Genomic DNA, 16,695 nt, shown 5'->3' on the forward strand with positions numbered 1-16,695 from the left:
CTCACACACACTCTTTCTCGCACACCCTTTTCAAACTGTTACAGAACAATGTTTTTCAAACTTCGATGTGCATGCAGGTTACCTGGGGATCTTGGTAACATGTAGATTCCTACTAGCTTTGGAATAGGCCTGAGCTGCTGCCATTCTAACAAGCTCCACAGGTAATCTGGATGTAGCTAGTCTTTAGATCATAACTTGAGTATTACAGTTATAGAATGTCCTACTAGTGGTTCTGAATCCTTCTGTCAGTACTTTATAAAAACTTGGGTGTTTTTTGTTTTTGTTTTTTAAAAAACATGCCTAGGCTTTACCCCAGACTAGTTAAATCAGATCTCTGGCATTAGTGTTCTGGACATTATCATCATCATTATCATTTTTTTCTTTTTTGTAAAAAAATATTCTAGGTCATTCTCATGTGTGAATAGCATTAAGAGCTACTACGGTAGTGATGTGAAGGAGAGTCAGTAAGCTAAGTAGCTCCATTTTATGTCTTCATTCACTGTTATCTTCTATCCCTTTAAGCATCTGTAGGGATGATGAAGCATAGCTGGTCAGAACTCTTTAACTAGGAGGCAGCTAATAATTTTGGCTTGAAGTTATCTTCACACTATCCTGGACTAAAAAGTTTGACTCCTTGAACCCTTCTTCATGGCTTCTATCTCCTATTGCTTTCATCATTTTTATAATCTTCTTTGGATTCTCCCTAATTTCTCAACAGCTTCCTGAAAGTATAGTAATTCAAACTCAATATAAAGTTGCTTTAACAAAACTGATCAGTGGCAGAGGCAGAAGAATAGAGTTCCTTCCACTTCTTAAATTCTGTGATTTTTATTAAGGTGGAAAACTTATATTTGTTTCAGACTTTTTATTGGCCCTTTCTTTATGTTTTTGGGAGCTAAAGTGTGTTTTCTACCATAATATTTGTTTTAGTACATTACTTTCTTAGGTTATATTCCCTCTTTTTTCTTTCTCAACTGTACTTCTTGCCTCTGTTTCCCTTCTTGTACATATTTTTGAGGAGAGGCAGTAAATGTTTTCTCATGGACTATCATGTTTTGGGAAAGTAGTTTTCCAAACTGATCAAATCTTGCTGAAATTTTATTCCATCTAGTCAAGATATATCATTTAGAATCTGGACAGGGAAACAATCTACGCTAGATATTTCTACCAAGAAAATTTAATACAGGGAGTGGGTTATCAGGTGTCAGAGGCTGAAAAGGCAAAAGGGGAACACTGGAGTAACACAGAGTCAAAAATTGCAGAAAGCATCAGTCATCCAGAGGGCTGGGGCTCAAAACTTCTGGCTGTTGCTGGTACTTCTGAGAGAGCCAGAGAAAACTTGTGGCTGTCACCAACTGCTGCTGCTGGGGTGGAGGGCCTGTGCTAGGGCAATGCTGAGTAGAAAAAGCAAGTTTCTCCTTTTAGTGTTCTCATTGGCAGTATGAGGAAGCTAGCTGGCAAAAGAGAAAAGTAGTTTCCAGAGTTCTATTTTCAGCGTTACTGAGCTGAGTATTAAAGGGTGGATTTGCTGCTGAGAGACTGTAGCTGAATAACCAGCACATATAGCCTTCTCCTCCTCTCTTGGTCTCTTTCTTAGCTACAGGGATCCTGCATGCTCTTAGTGTCTAGGATTTAGAATGAAAGGAGTCATTATTATTATTTTTAAATTACTTGTCTAGCTAATGTGATTTGGGGGCATGAGACAGGACTACGTGCTCTAAGATAACTGTCACAGCCTTTCTTGGGAACTGAGAGTCCATTACTCGTTCCTTTGACTCTAAAGGGATTTCTGTTTTTCAAGATCCCTTATTCAAAATACAAACATTGTAGGAGTACTGATAAACCAGAGGTTAAAAATTGGTTGCTTGGGCTTCCCTGGTGGCGCAGTGGTTGAGAGTCCGCCTGCCGATGCAGGGGACACGGGTTCGTGCCCCGGTCCGGGAAGATCCCACATGCCGCGGAGCGACTGGGCCCGTGAGCCATGGCCGCTGGGCCTGTGCGTCCGGGGCCTGTGCGTCCGGGGCCTGTGCTCCGCGGCGGGAGAGGCCACAACGGTGAGAGGCCTGCGTACCGCAAAAGGAAAAAAAAAAAAAAAAAAAATTGGTTGCTTATTGGCCAAACAGTGGCCTACAGTGGAACTAATCTTTGAACAGAAGATTATACCTTCTCTCTCATTCTAATATTCTTCTTCCTGCAGAGCTTCTCAAAGTTTAATATGTATGTGAATTATTTGGGAATCTTGTTAAAATGCAGATTCTGATTCAGTATGTCACTGGTTAGGGCCTGAGATTCTGCATCTCTAAGAAGCGCCCAGTGGAGGCTGAAGCTACTAGTCCCTAGACCAAACTTTCTTCTCTCTTTCCTGCTTTGAGAACAAACCACTGGTCTGGCTTGGATCCATTGTTGGACCTGGTTTTGGGTGGTTGAAAGGAGTGGATCATTAAGGAAGAGTTTCTTGCAAGGCCACTTTCTAGAAATATTTTGAGCAATTTTAGTAGAGGTATTTATAGCCATTTCTTTCCAGGTGGCACTAGAAGGACAGTGCCTCAGAATAGGTTGACTTTTCTTCCATAATTTTGATGCTGCTCCAGACGCAGAGGCATGCCAATCACTTGTAGTTTTCCTGGAACATCTGAGGCTTTTCAGTAATTGTGTATATGTTTAAGGGAAACTAATGGGAGATAGGATAGGAGGACAATTAGAAAATTCATGGCATCAGATAGCTTGTGTTCACTAAAGCCATTATTCTTGATTAAATAGGGCTATCTATGGATTTAAAAAATTTGGTTTGAATTTCATACTAAATGCATTTTTCCGCTTTTGACACTTTGATGTCCTTCAGGTTGTCATCAAAGCAGAGGATCTTCTTTCCTTGAGCCAAATAAATGGTAATCTACCTTAATTGAACTTTGTATACAGCCCAAATTTATGAAGTTATTAATTGCTCTTTACATTTGGATTTTACTTTACCAAGGCATACCTGATCACATGACTAAAAAGTTATTCAGTTGCCATCCTTCAAGATCCTCTGCCTACCTCCCTCATCCCCACTAACCCCAATTCCTGGATCTTTCCTTTTGTCTTTACAGACCTAGGTTTTTAAGATCCTAGGTTCTTTGTTTCTGTCTTTTTATGAATGTTACTCTTAAATTTTTAAAATTCAGGCTGTAGATAATACAATTCAGGTCACGGAATTGAAATAATTGGCCTCTTTATCGGTTGAGGTGAAAGAGTTAAAATGAAAGTTAAGGATTCAGGGCACCCCTACAGAAATGAGGGGTGAAAAAATGCTCAATTTTAGGATCCTAAACAAAGCATTTTGATTGGCATATAGAGACCCTTGCATGCACACAAACGTCCATATTTGAATATTTATAGAAGATAATCTGTCAAAATTACTGTTATTTTAATTTGCCAAGCTTGGCTGATTGCTGCAGTTGGATGTTAGTTGAATTCTAGATGAGGAACTGTAAATAAGAGCTGGTCTAGAACATGCTTTTTGTCCTTGAAGCTGTTTAAATATTCCTCTCCCCCCCCCTTTTTTTTAAAAAAAAAACAAAACAAAACAGTGAGGCCTTTTTATATTAGCTGGACTTCAGTGTTTTCCTTTTTAGGGAAAAAGGATTAAAGTAAGGTGATAACAGTAAATACTAAAAAAATTTTTTTAGTTAAGAAAACCATTTACATTTCGTGAACAGGAATTGTTTAAATAGTTTTAACTATTTGTCCAATCTTTGCTTCAAAGATTTCCCTGGAGAGTTCAAACCTAGGGACATATATCTCTTCAAGGCCTGAGGGGCCTTGAGGTTTCGTGTAAGTAAGTTTTATGTTAACAACAAAGAAAATGTATAGTTGTAGATAATTAATGTTACTGCTTTCTTTTGTCTCATTTTAAACAGTTGGTAATTTTAGTGACCCAGATTCAAGCAGTAATATCTTCCATTGGAAATATGTGATTTCGACATCTTATGTTCTAGGGGAAGAAAGGTAAGCCATTTTTCACGCTTAATATTTAAGTAACTTTGTAAATAAATCAGAATTTTCTCTTTTAAAAGGTTAGAAAACCCTTTTCTCTTTAGGTAGTGTTTTCTCACCCAGAAGAAACTGTATTATTTATTTATGTCATATCGTTATTCCTCAAAAGATTCCACTGAGTCTATATTATTTCAGCTCTAGAGATGATACGATGACTTTCAAAACAATCATACAGTTTTTTGGAGCAGGACTATGTTCTGTGCTCTGTCTGCTAGGCTATCTTGTCCCTTTTACATAGCCATTCTCAGCTGAATAGTTTATTTTTACATATATAACCACCTGACATGACTAGATAGTCTTAATATTTTTGTTTTTGCTTTTGATGTTTTCATTTATCTCTTGTAAACTGCCATAATTGGATCCATTTTGTTGGTTATTACTTTAGCTAGAAACTATGTCAAGTACTAAGTCTCAGTTTTACTTAGACATTGACTTCGTTTTGGGGTTTCAGGAATGTGGGGTCTCAGGAATATATTTTATATTCAGCAAATTAAAAGTGAAACTTTTAGAGCACTCTTTTCCATTTTTCACAAGCATCCATCTTCATCCTCATTTGACAATCCTTTTTTGGGTAGATTTTCTTTTTTCTAGGAGTGTTTATATAATCTTTCACTTGTTACTGTGTGGTCTCTTTTCCCAGTTCTTTTTGTGGCTATCCCTATTACCATTCTCCGTATATCTCACTCTAATTCCTCATGATCCTCCTAGGAAAATTATATGTGCAACTCTGTAGTTATCCTCTGAATGAAGGATAATCACATTATTAATAATTCCTTAAGATGTTATGCTCACTCCTAATTTTGTAATTAATAATAACATTATTAATAATTATTAATATAAATAACATTATTAATTCCTTAAGATGTAACGCTTGCTCCTAATTTTGTAATGGTTCACCATCTGTTCACTGTGCAAAGGGCTCAGAAATGTCTGTTGTATCTAATGCACCACAGATGTGGAAATAATAATAAAATTTACATTTATGTAAAGCGAAGATACTGCTAATATGTTCCCTTGGGTTTGGCCATTCTGATATTCTTGCTGTGTTTGGAGGCTTATTAAGTATGTTAAAACTCAAGTTGAATACAATTTAAGTCGGAGATATAAAAAGTAATGAGCTGTTTTACAGTGTGATTTGGAAAAAAAAATTAGTTGTATTTCTTGCTTATAAGAACAGCAGATAGCACAGTTGACTAAGATTTTCTAAGTAAAGTAATTTTGATAAAGGTTAATTTCATGGCAATAGAAAATGTTGGGAATTGGCATCCAAATGTCAAATTTCACCTACAAATCTTAGCTTTCTACTGATTTTTCTTTTCCCACAGAGGAAGAATCTTAAAACTTAAATTTATGTAGAAGACATTATAATGCTACTTTAGGAATAAGAAACAGGCTTATTTTTCTGCAATTGAACAGTAGGGATAACCAGTGCATTGCAGTACTTATTGATAGATTTTTTTAAAAGCTCTTATGGAAATTTAGTCAAGTGTTTATTTAGGAAATATTTTAGTGTATAATAATGATGCGGGATCTAAACGATAACCTACGATATTCATCTATGTGTTTTCATTGTTTCAGAAAGAAATGATGAAGTGTATTGTTTAATAATTTGCATTTTGGTATTATTTATAGGGTAAACACTATGAATAATCATATTTTAGGTAATTCATGTGCCATTGAGACAAATTTAGATTTCCATTTGTTTCTTCTCTCCCTAATATCATAAGAGTGCTATATATCACTCTATCAGCTAGTTAAAAGGTAAAAATTGAAAATGGATTTTGTTTTGTTTTGTTTCTGATCTGACATGTAAGGAGCTTAGAAGTCATCACTCCATCCTAACCACAAGTAAAAAACTGAACAAACTGAAAAATCAACAACTCTTTTTAGATCCATCAGAGAAGTGAGGTCACAGGGCAAACCTCTGCTCTCAAATTAGAGAGACAGACAGGCAAATATAGAGAATGACAACTTACCCTAGCAAAAACCTCCAAGGGCACCACTAGTGGGTAGGAAAATCTAAAGTGTGATTAACAAATTGGGGAGACTCCATGTGGACAAGCCTGAGGTAAAAACTCCAGGGGGACCCAGTCATAGAGAGCCCCCCACACTTTCATGAGTTTGCTTCTAGGAGCTCTACCAGGTCCTCACAGTGAATATCTGAGAAGAAGCGCCTGGTGCTTCCTGCAGGGGGAGGGAAGAGTAACCATTTTGAAATATGCCAAGGCATCATGTTTTTCTTAATAAGATCTGCTATCAAGAGAAAGTATTTTACCAGGGCCTAATCTATTAAGGTGTTATCAGAGACTAACTGACCTGGAGGAAGGGAAATACCCAACTGTAGCCTTCCACATGGTGGGGAGAGAAATATCCCATTCCAGTCCCCTGTAGCCATCCTGTTCCACCTTGGAGGGGAGCATAGGACTGAAAAGAACTTGTGAAGTTCACGGCTCGGTGGGCGCAGGCCTAACCATAGCACTGTAGAATGCTTCTACTCCCCTCCACACCTTAACCACATTAGTAAATTCCTATTCGTTACAGTTCCTTTTACCCAGTGCATCGTGTCTGACTTCCAACAAAAAAATTACAAGGCATACTATACTAAAAAGCAAAAACCACAGTTTAAAGAGAGCAAGCATCAGGATCAGACTCAGGTGTGTCAGGAATATTGGAATTATGAGACCAGGAATTTAGAACAACTATGATTAATATGCCAAGAGCACTAATGGAAAAAGTAGACAACCAAGAACAGATGAATAATATAAGTAGAGAGATAGAAAATCTAATAAAGGATAAAAAAGAAGTGCTTGAGATAAAAAGCTATAACAGAAATGAAGGATGGCTTTGATGGGTTCATTATTAGACTGGGCGTGGCTGAGGAAAGAATTTCTCCGAGCTTAAGGATATGTCAGTAGAAACTTCTAAAACTGAAGAGCAAAGAGAAAAAAGACTGGATAAAAGAAAAAATATCCAAGGACTGTAGGACAACTACAAAAGGTACAACATATGCATAATGAAAATACCAGAAGGAGAAAAAGAAACAAGAATAATGACAGAGAATTTCCCCAAATTAATGTCAGACTCCAAACCACAGATCTAGGAGGTTCAGAGAATGCCAGGCAAGATAAGTGCCCAAAAAGCTTTATCTAGGGATATCATATTCAAATTGCAGAAAATCAAAGATACAGAAAATAATCTTGAAAGAAACCAAAGGAGAAAAAATTACCTTAGGTACAGAGATCTTCTCTTCAGAAACTATGAAAACAGGAAGAGAGTGGGGTGAATATTTAAAGTGTTGAGAGGAAAACCCAACAATCTAGAATTCTGTATCCTGTAAAATTATCCTTCAAAAGTGAAGGAGAGTAAAGACTTTTTCAGGCAAACAAAAATTGAGAGAATTTGTTGCTTGTGGACCTGCTTTGCAAGATATGTTAAACGAAGTTCTTCAGAGAAGGGAAATTATATAGGCCAGAAACTTGTATCTACCTTAAAAAAGAAGAAGAAGATTAGAGAAAGGATAAGTGAAGCTTGAATAAAAACTTTTATTTTTCTTAATAGATCTAAGAGATAACATAATTTGTTTGAAATAATAGTAGCAACAATGTATTCAGTGATTATAGCTCATATATAAGTGAAATGAATGATGACAGTGATATAAGGGTTGGGAGGTAGAAATTAGGAATATTCTTTTATAAAGTACTTGGACTACATATGAAGTGGTATAGTGTTATTTGAAAGTGGACTTGGATTATTTGGAAATGTATAATGCAAACTCTAGGGCAACCATTAAAAAAAAGTTAAAAAAAATGTAATTGACATACTAAGAAAAGAGACACAGTGGAATCATAAAATGCTCAATTAAAACCACAAAAGACAGAAAAAGAGTGGAAGACAGAAACAGGAACAAAGAACAAAAGCAATGAGTAGAAAGCAGTAACAAATATGGTAGATATTAACCCAAGTATATCAATAGTTGCTTTAAATAGCAGTGGTTTAAATACACTAAAAGACAGACTGTCAGATTGGATCAAAAGTCAAGACCCAACTATATGTTGTGTACAGAAACTCTCTTTAAATATGAAGACACATATAGATTAAAATTAAAGGGATGGAGAAAGATATACCATGCTAACGCTAATCAAAAGGAAGCTGATGTAACTATATTAGTTTCAGACAGAGCAGACTGCAGAGCAAGGAAGATTTTCAAGGATAAATAGGAGCATTATATAATGATAATTCTTTAAGAAGACTTAACAATCCTTAATGTATATGCACCTAACAGGTCGTCAAAATATGTGATGCAAAAACCGACAGAATTGCAAAAAGAAGTAGATCGTTCCACAATTGTAGTAGGTGATACCTCAACTCTCCTCTGTCAGAAATGGACAGATGTAGCAGAAAATCAGTAAGGACATATCTGAACTCAGCAGCAGCATCAATCAACTGGATATGATTGACATCTGTAACCCAGCAACAACAGGGAATATGAGAGTTCTTTTTAGTTTTAAATTTTTTTTAGTAGGAGTCACATCATAAATATGTGATCAGAAAGAAAAAAGATGAGGAACTCATTTTAAAAAATACAACAAACTGTCACCTACCTCACCTCTACCTCTTACATATTTTAGAGTAAGAATTTTAAAACTTTGATTTTTTAAAATACTTAAACATTTTTCTTACCTCAAGCTTGGTATAATAAATGAAAGAGTTATGGGGGTTACTTTTACAAATGAAACCTACCTGGCACTTTTTCATTTACTGGTATTAGGAAGGAATACCTCCTACAACTCTTTGGTTCCATGTAGCAAAATTTGAAAACTGTGAAATATGTATGAATCCTCCATGCCCTAGCCAGTATTTGATAATTATTGACCTCTGCTCCTGAATAATAGACCTCTAGGTATCCATATTCTTTTGAGTGATCTAGAGCAATTGGTCCCCAAACTTTTTGGCACCAGGGACTGGTTTCATGAAAGACAGTTTTTCCACTGACAGACTGGTACCAGTACGTGGCCCAGGGGTTGGGGACCCCTGATCTAGAGGAAGAGCAGAAGCAGATGAGAAAGGACAGGGGAGAATTTGTAAAGGGAGAGAATATTCATTGTTATCATTTGTCTGTCTGGCAGACTTATGATAGCAACACTACAGGGATTAATAACATAGACAGGATTTAGAAATCTTGTTAAAATGGATTCAGTGAAATTGTTCCCCTCTCTGTAGAATTAAAAACCAAACCAAATCAAACCAAACCAAACCAAACACAAAAAGAAAATACATCAAATGAACTTTCCTCCTTGGATCACAAGTAGTGGTTTGAGGACAGAATCTATCGATGTGTAATCTCATGGTTTCTGTCCTGTCTTAGCTGCTGACTAGCTGTACAAACCTTGATGAAGTCAAATCATTTCTTACCTCAGTTTCCTCATCTTCAAAATGAAGATAGTGCCTACCTTACAGAGCACTGGTAAGAACTAATTGAGGAAATGCATGCAAGGTGCCCGGCTCATATTTGGCATGCACCGGTGTTACTTCTCCTCCTAGTTCCTTTCAGCATCAGTAGTAATGTCTGGATTCCAGTCCTTGAATTCACTAGTTACTCGTCATGAGACCATTGTAAAATCAAATTATTTTGTCTCTCCAAGTCTAATTTTCCTTTGACATAAAATCATTAATACTCATGTTGTAAAGTTGTGGTTGTAATTCATTTCCTCATATAGTCTAGGAGGTTTTGGTTGAATCTAAATCTGAATGTTAAATTGCTAAAAAACTGATATAAATATGTGAGTTTTACTGGTTAGATCTTTTGGACACCAAATCCAGAATATTTTTTAAGGAATATATAGTAGGAGGAATGTAATAAGGAAAAGTAAATCTCTAGGTTTTTTTTTTTTTTTTTTAATGGGAGGACTCTCTACACTCGCTTACTTAATTTTTGCTTAATACAATTCATTGGGAAAGTATTGAAGGATTTATTTTCAATACTTGAATTTATTTTCAAGTATTGAAAGATTCAAATATTGAATCAAGTATTGAAAGATTCAAAGTATTCAAGATTGAAGAATTTATTTTCGCTTGAAATACTGGGTTGACCAAAAGGTTCATTCGGTTTTTTCCATAGGATGGCTCTAGTAGTGCTTAGTTGTATTTAACTTTATTCAAAATAATTTTGTTAGACTGTATATGACAGCTGTCATAGCAATGTACATTTAAAAAAAGACTTATCAAAATTGGTGAATTTTTGTGTAGCCATTTTCATATTGAAAATGGAAGAAAAACAACATTTTTGGCATATTTCAAGAAAGGTAAAAACACAACTGAAACGCAATAAATAGATTTGTGCAGTGTATGGAGAAGGTGCTGTGACTGATCGAACATGTCAAAAGTGATTTGTGATGTTTCGTGCTGGAGATTTCTCTCTGGACGGTGCTCCATGGTCGAGTAGACCAGTTGAAGTTGATAGCGATCAAATCGAGACATTAACTGAGATCAATCAACATTATACCATGCAGGAGATAGCCAACATACGCAAAATATCCAAATAAGCACTGAAAATCATTTGCACCAACTTAGTTATGTGAATCGCTTTGATGTTTGGGTTCCACATAAGTTAAGCGAAGAAAAGCTTCTTGACTATTTCTGCATGTGATTCTCTACTGAAACGTAATGAAAATGTTCTGTTTTTAAACAAATTGTGATGGCCGGTGAAAGTGGATACTGTGCAATAATGTGGAATGGAAGAGATCGTGGGGCAAGCGAAATGAAACACCACCAACCACACCAAAGGCCGGTCTTCATCCAAAGAAGGTGATACTGTGTATATGGTGGGATTGGAAGGGAGTTCTCTATTATGAGCTTCTTGCGGAAAGGCAAACGTTTAATTCCAACAAGTACTGCTCCCAATTAGACCAACTGAAAGCAGCACTCTACGAAAAGCGTCCAGAATTAGTCAACAGAAAACATATAATATTCCATCAGGACAATGCAAGACCGCATGTTTCTTTGATATCCAGGCAAAAGCTGTTAGTGCTTGGCTGGAAAGTTCTGATTCATCCATCCACCGTATTCACCAGACATTGCACCTTCGGATTGCGATTTATTTCGGTCTTTACAAAGTTCTCTTAATGGAAAAAGTTTCAATTCCCTGGAAGACTGTAAAAGGCACCTGGAACAGTTCTTTGCTCAAAATGATAAAAAGATTTGGGAAGATGGAATTATGAAGTTGCCTGAAAAATGGCAGAAGGCAGTGGAACAAAAGGGTGAATATGTTGGTCAATGAAGTTCTTGGTGAAAATGAAAACATATCTTTTATTTTTACTTAAAAACCAAAGGCACCTTATGGCCAACCCAATAGCTACTTCTAGAAAGAATATGCATAGGGCAGTATGTTAGGGAGTCCAAACACTTGAATGTACCTATTTCTTTGCTTTTGTTCTTTTTATCTTAGGTGACTTTATTTTAAAAGGAGACTTCAGTGTACAGTAATGGTTTTATGGGCAGACCTTGGAAAATTATTCAGTACTGAAAATTTTCTGGTTTGATAATTATCAGAGAAAGAATAATAAACCAGTATTAAAATTTAATACTAAATTTTAGTTAGTAAATTAAGGTCAAGACTCATAAATGAATCATGTTAAATGAGTTATGAATTAGATCAGTATTATTGGTGAACTTAGCTATGTGTTAAATCAATATAATTTCTTCGACATAATCACGGAATAGGAATTGATGTATATGTGGTATATTGTATTGAAGGGTTGTAGATTGACGAACTGGGAAGTTTGTATTTTAACGATGTTATAATTCCATGAATTTCAGTTAGGTTTATTTGAATATGAATCACTTTTATAAAAACCAGCAGCAAAATATTATTGCTTTTATATTTTGTAGCAGTTGAGTCAGCTTTTGTATGTAATCAGATGAATGTAAATGTAAACTTTAACTTATTTTCTTACACATTTCCCAAAATTTAGGAAATAATTAGCATACAAAGTGTTAATTACTTTTAAGAATTCCCAGTTTATCATTTTATTTGACATTATGTAGCTCCTTATTAGATGCTTATTAACAACCCTGAAAATGTTGCACAAAGTATAGTCTTTGCATGCATAGTCTTTACCTGCAAAAAAAAGAATAGAAGAAAATACAATAAAAACTGAATTGCAAAAACATTGAGCGAAGACAAGCTTCTGCTGAGAAGATGGATATGAATGTATGTGTGAATGTTAGGGACATATGGATATGTTGATTATGGCCACATTTAGTATTTTTGTTGTAAAGCAGAGGATTTACAGAGTTAGATTAAATGCATTATGGGTATGGCTGAGATCAAAATAACTTTATTTTCTTCAAGGATTTTTTTGTTTTTGTTTTTTTTTTGTGGGGGGGGGTATTGTGTTTGTTTTTAAAAAAGCCAGATACTTAAGTATAAAACTGGGTAATAATTTAAACTACATTTTTCTTAATAATTTAATGTTAAGAACAGTTAGAATTCTGTGATTGCAAGGTATTATTTGGACAAGTCATTCATAAAGTAATATGATTTATATATTTTTCTCCTTTTTTATTATGGTAAAAAATATATAACAAAATTTACCATTTAACCATTTAAAGTGTATAATTCAGTAGTGTTAAGTATATTCACATTGTTGTGCAAACATCACCACTATCCATCTCTAGAACTTTTTCATCATTCTGAATAAAACTCTGTACCTATTAAATATTAACTTCCTATTCTTCCTGACCCCCAGCCCCTGTAACATGGGGTTGCTATCCAAAATATATAAATAGCTCATACAGCTCAACATCAAAAATACAAACAACCCTATAAAAAATGGGCAGATGATCTGAATAGATATTTTTCCAAAGAAGACATATAGATGGCTAACAGACACATGAAAAGATGCCCAACATTGTTAATTATCAGAGAAATGCAAATCAAAACTTCAATGAAATATCACCTCAAACCTGTCAGAATGGCTATCATCAAAAAGAATACAAATAAATATTGGTGAGGATGTGGAGAAAAGAGAAGTCTCATACATTGTTGGTGGGAATTATAAATTGGTGCAGCCACTGTGGAAAAGAGTACGGAGGTTTCTCAAAAAACTAAAAATAGAATTACCATATGACCCAGCAATTCTACTCCTAGGTACATATCCAAAAAAAATGAAAACACTAATTCGAAAAGATACATGTTCATAGCAGCATAATTTACAATTGCTAAGATATGGAAGCAGCCTTAGTGTTCATCAACAGAAGAATGGATAAAGAAGATACAGAATGCGTGTGCACGTACGCGCGCGCACACACACACACACACACACACAGACACACACACAATGGAATGCTACTCAGCCATAAAAAAGAATGAAATTTTGTCATTTGTAGCAACATGGATGGAGTTGGAGGATATTATGGTAAGTGAAATAAATCAGAGAAAGACAAATACTAAATGTTGTCACTTATATGTGGAATCTAAAAAATAAACGAGTGAATATAACAAAAAGAAACAGACTCCCAGATATAGAGAACAAACTAGTGGTTACTAGTGGGAGAGGGACGGTGGAGGGGAGGGACAATATAGGGTCTAGGGGATTAAGAGGTACAAACTACTATGTATAAAATAAGCTATAAGGATGTATTGAACAACACAGGGAATATAGCTGATATTTTATAATAATTATAAGTGGAGTATAATCTTTAAAAATTGTGAATCACTATGTTATACACGTATATTATATAACATAATCACTATGTTATACATAGTGTATATGTATAACATATACACTATGTTATATAGTATTGTACATCAACTAAACCTCAGTTAAAAAAAAGTCAAAATAATGAAAAGAAAAAAAAAACTTTACTCCGCATTCTCCCTGACCCCCAGGCCCTTTAATCACTATTCTGTCTCTGATTTTGACTACTCTAGGTTCCTTATGTGAGTTGAATCATACAACATTTGTCCTTTTGTGATTGACTTCTTTCACTTAGCATAGTGTCTTCAAGGTTCATCCATGTTGTATCATGTATCAGAATTTCATTCTTTTTAAGACTAATATTCTGTTTTATGCATGTACCACATTTTGTTTATCCATTTATCTGTCAATGGACATTTGGGCTGTTTCTACCTTTTGGCAGTTGTGAATAATGTTGCTATGAACATTGGTGTGCAAATGTCTGTTCAACTGTGGTCATGTATTTTTATATATTTTTTAACATTTAAGGATATTTGAAGTAATGAAATTCTCTTTGAATGGGCTACATGAATATCTGTATTTTCACTGATATCAGTGAATATTCATTGAATACCTGTTGTGTATTCTAAGGGATATAAAGAGAATATTTATTGAATACTTACTGTGTATTGGGGATATAAAGAGTAATAAAACCATGATACTATTTCTGAAGAACTTACAATCTAATGAGAATAATAAGGTGTGTTTATGAAAACACAACAAACTGGTAGCATATACTTTTTGAAGCTGAAGAGATGTTCACAATCTGATCCAAACCAGCATCCTCTCACGCTAAGATTTTTGCATGTCATCCTAACCAGTTAAGAGGCAAAATACATGGCCATAATCGACAAGCATGTTCCATTCAAGCATGTGTATTTAACACATGCATTTAACATTCAAGCATGAATTTTGGAGTGATCATACTAAAATGGAAGTTGGATCATGACACTCTCCAAAACAGTCTTTTCCAATAACAACATCCTTTGAATGACTTATATCTTTTTGTCCAAACTCCTTCCTTAACTCTGACTTAATCTCCTATCTCCACCTCTACCTTGAGTTGGATAAATTTTTGTTGTGGATATATTTCTTATGCATGTAAAAAGGCTTAAGTGTAAGTGAGTAAAATGCAGAAGGATGAACTCTATATGTGTCTCAAGGTTCTTTCCAGGCTTATGATTCTAATTTAATCCCTATAGTACCTGGATTTCCAGATGATAGAAAACAGAATTAGTATGTCTAGAGGTTTCTCAACAGATCTATTTCATAATAATTTAAAAGACCAAAATTTGATTGGAATAAAAACATTTTGGTGTGTTTTGATGTTTCAGTGGTATTTTTCCCTCTCTCAGAGTATTTTTTCCGGAAAAGCAAAATTAATCTTTTGTGAATTCAGTCATAATTTTTCAGTTTAGTTGGATTTTTAAGGTTTTTCTGGGTGCACCAGCTGGACCTTTTGGATACTGCTCTTTTTCCACTGAAATGTTAGCAAGACCAAAGGAAGACCTACAACCAGCTGTTAGATTCACGTTTCCTTTGGATGATGTTTTGAAGTTCAAAAAAGGAACTTTGAGAATTTTAAACACAGCTGAGCAGAGTTTCCAAGAGGTAACATTGTAACACTACTTTTTTTCCTCCATATTTATTTTCTTGACTCCCAATAGAGATCCTGAATGCTGAGTGGTGAAGACGTTTATAGGCTTATTACTTTGTAGGGCAAAAAAAAATGAAAGAAATAATTTCAAAGTTAAAACTTAAAAAAAAGGAGATAATTGTAGAAGTGAGGAAGGATGAATGAACAAGGATGATCATCCATTCATTCAGCGCATATATGAAAGTCTACTGTGTACCAGACACTCCACTAAACACTGGAAACAAAGCAATGAATAAAATAGAATCAGTACCTACACTCATGGAACTTAGATTGCCTGGAACAGTGAGTAGAACGTAATAGGCTCTTAAAAATAATTTGAATAGGGCTTCCCTGGTGGCGCAGTGGTTGAGAGTCCACCTGCCAATGCAGGGGACACGGGTTCATGCCCCGGTCCGGGAAGATCCCACATGCCGTGGAGCGGCTGGGCCCGTGAGCCATGGCCGCTGAGCCTGCACGTCCGGAGCCTGTGCTCCGCAACAGGAGAGGCCACAACAGTGAGAGGCCCACATACTGCAAAAAAGAAAGAAAAAAAATTAAGCAAAATAGGCTGTAGAATAGGATGTATGAACGATTCCTTTAATCTAAGATTATTTACATTTGTGTAAAATATCTTGAGAGATGGTGGAGAAATGGTAATAAGGAATTATGTTTTCTAGGAGGTGAGTTTCCTGTGATCTTTCCTTTATCTTTTATGTATTTCTGTCTTTTGTTTTGCAGTGACTATTTAAAAATAAGCTAATTTTAAATGTTTGGGATAAATTGATTTAAAAAAATTTTTTTTAAACTTAATATCTGTATCAGTAAACATAGTTACTGGTTGATGGTCCATTGTCCTGTAAATGTAAAAAATCTATCTAAGGAATTCTGCATTTTGTTTCTGGAAGAATATAATTAACCAGAAGGAAATGATTACATTTAACATTTACTGTTAACACTCAGAAGGTATAGTTTTAAAATGAACAATGATGTTTCTTTAATGTATGTAATGGTTGAAAAATATTTAGTAGTAATTTTAATTTTGTTTTGTAGATACTTTGAGGAATGTCTACATAATTAGATGGTGGAGAGCTGAGAAAATTCTTAGGTTTTTTATGTATATGAAAACTTAGTTTGGATGTAGTTATTAATAGATATTATATTGAACTGCATTTTATATCTGAAGATTTGTTTTTGCCCTCTCCTTTGATTAGTATGACTTCTAAGTTTCTTAATTAGGGGAGAGAACATATGGATTTTGGGAGTCCTGATTACATCTGGTCAATATTC

The 16,695-nt window shown here is 35.0% G+C and overlaps 1 protein-coding gene across 10 annotated transcripts in view; it reads left to right on the forward strand.

Annotated features, from left to right (window-relative positions):
• FUT8 (fucosyltransferase 8) overlaps positions 1-16,695 on the forward strand; it is a 319,157-nt gene that overhangs the window by 115,068 nt on the left and 187,394 nt on the right. For 5 of the 10 annotated variants that reach the window (XM_033427559.2, XM_033427422.2, XM_033427362.2 and 2 more), the window contains one exon: positions 3,900-3,987. The exons of 4 other annotated variants lie outside the window; for them this stretch is intronic. The gene's annotated coding sequence lies outside the window, so the exon portion shown is untranslated. Of the gene's footprint in view, positions 1-2,842; positions 2,889-3,899; positions 3,988-16,695 lie in introns of all 10 variants that reach the window. One more of the 10 variants, XM_049706388.1, reaches the window with a different exon arrangement.

Source organism: Orcinus orca, chromosome 2, assembly GCF_937001465.1.
Source record: "Orcinus orca chromosome 2, mOrcOrc1.1, whole genome shotgun sequence".
Lineage (NCBI taxonomy): Eukaryota > Metazoa > Chordata > Mammalia > Artiodactyla > Delphinidae > Orcinus > Orcinus orca.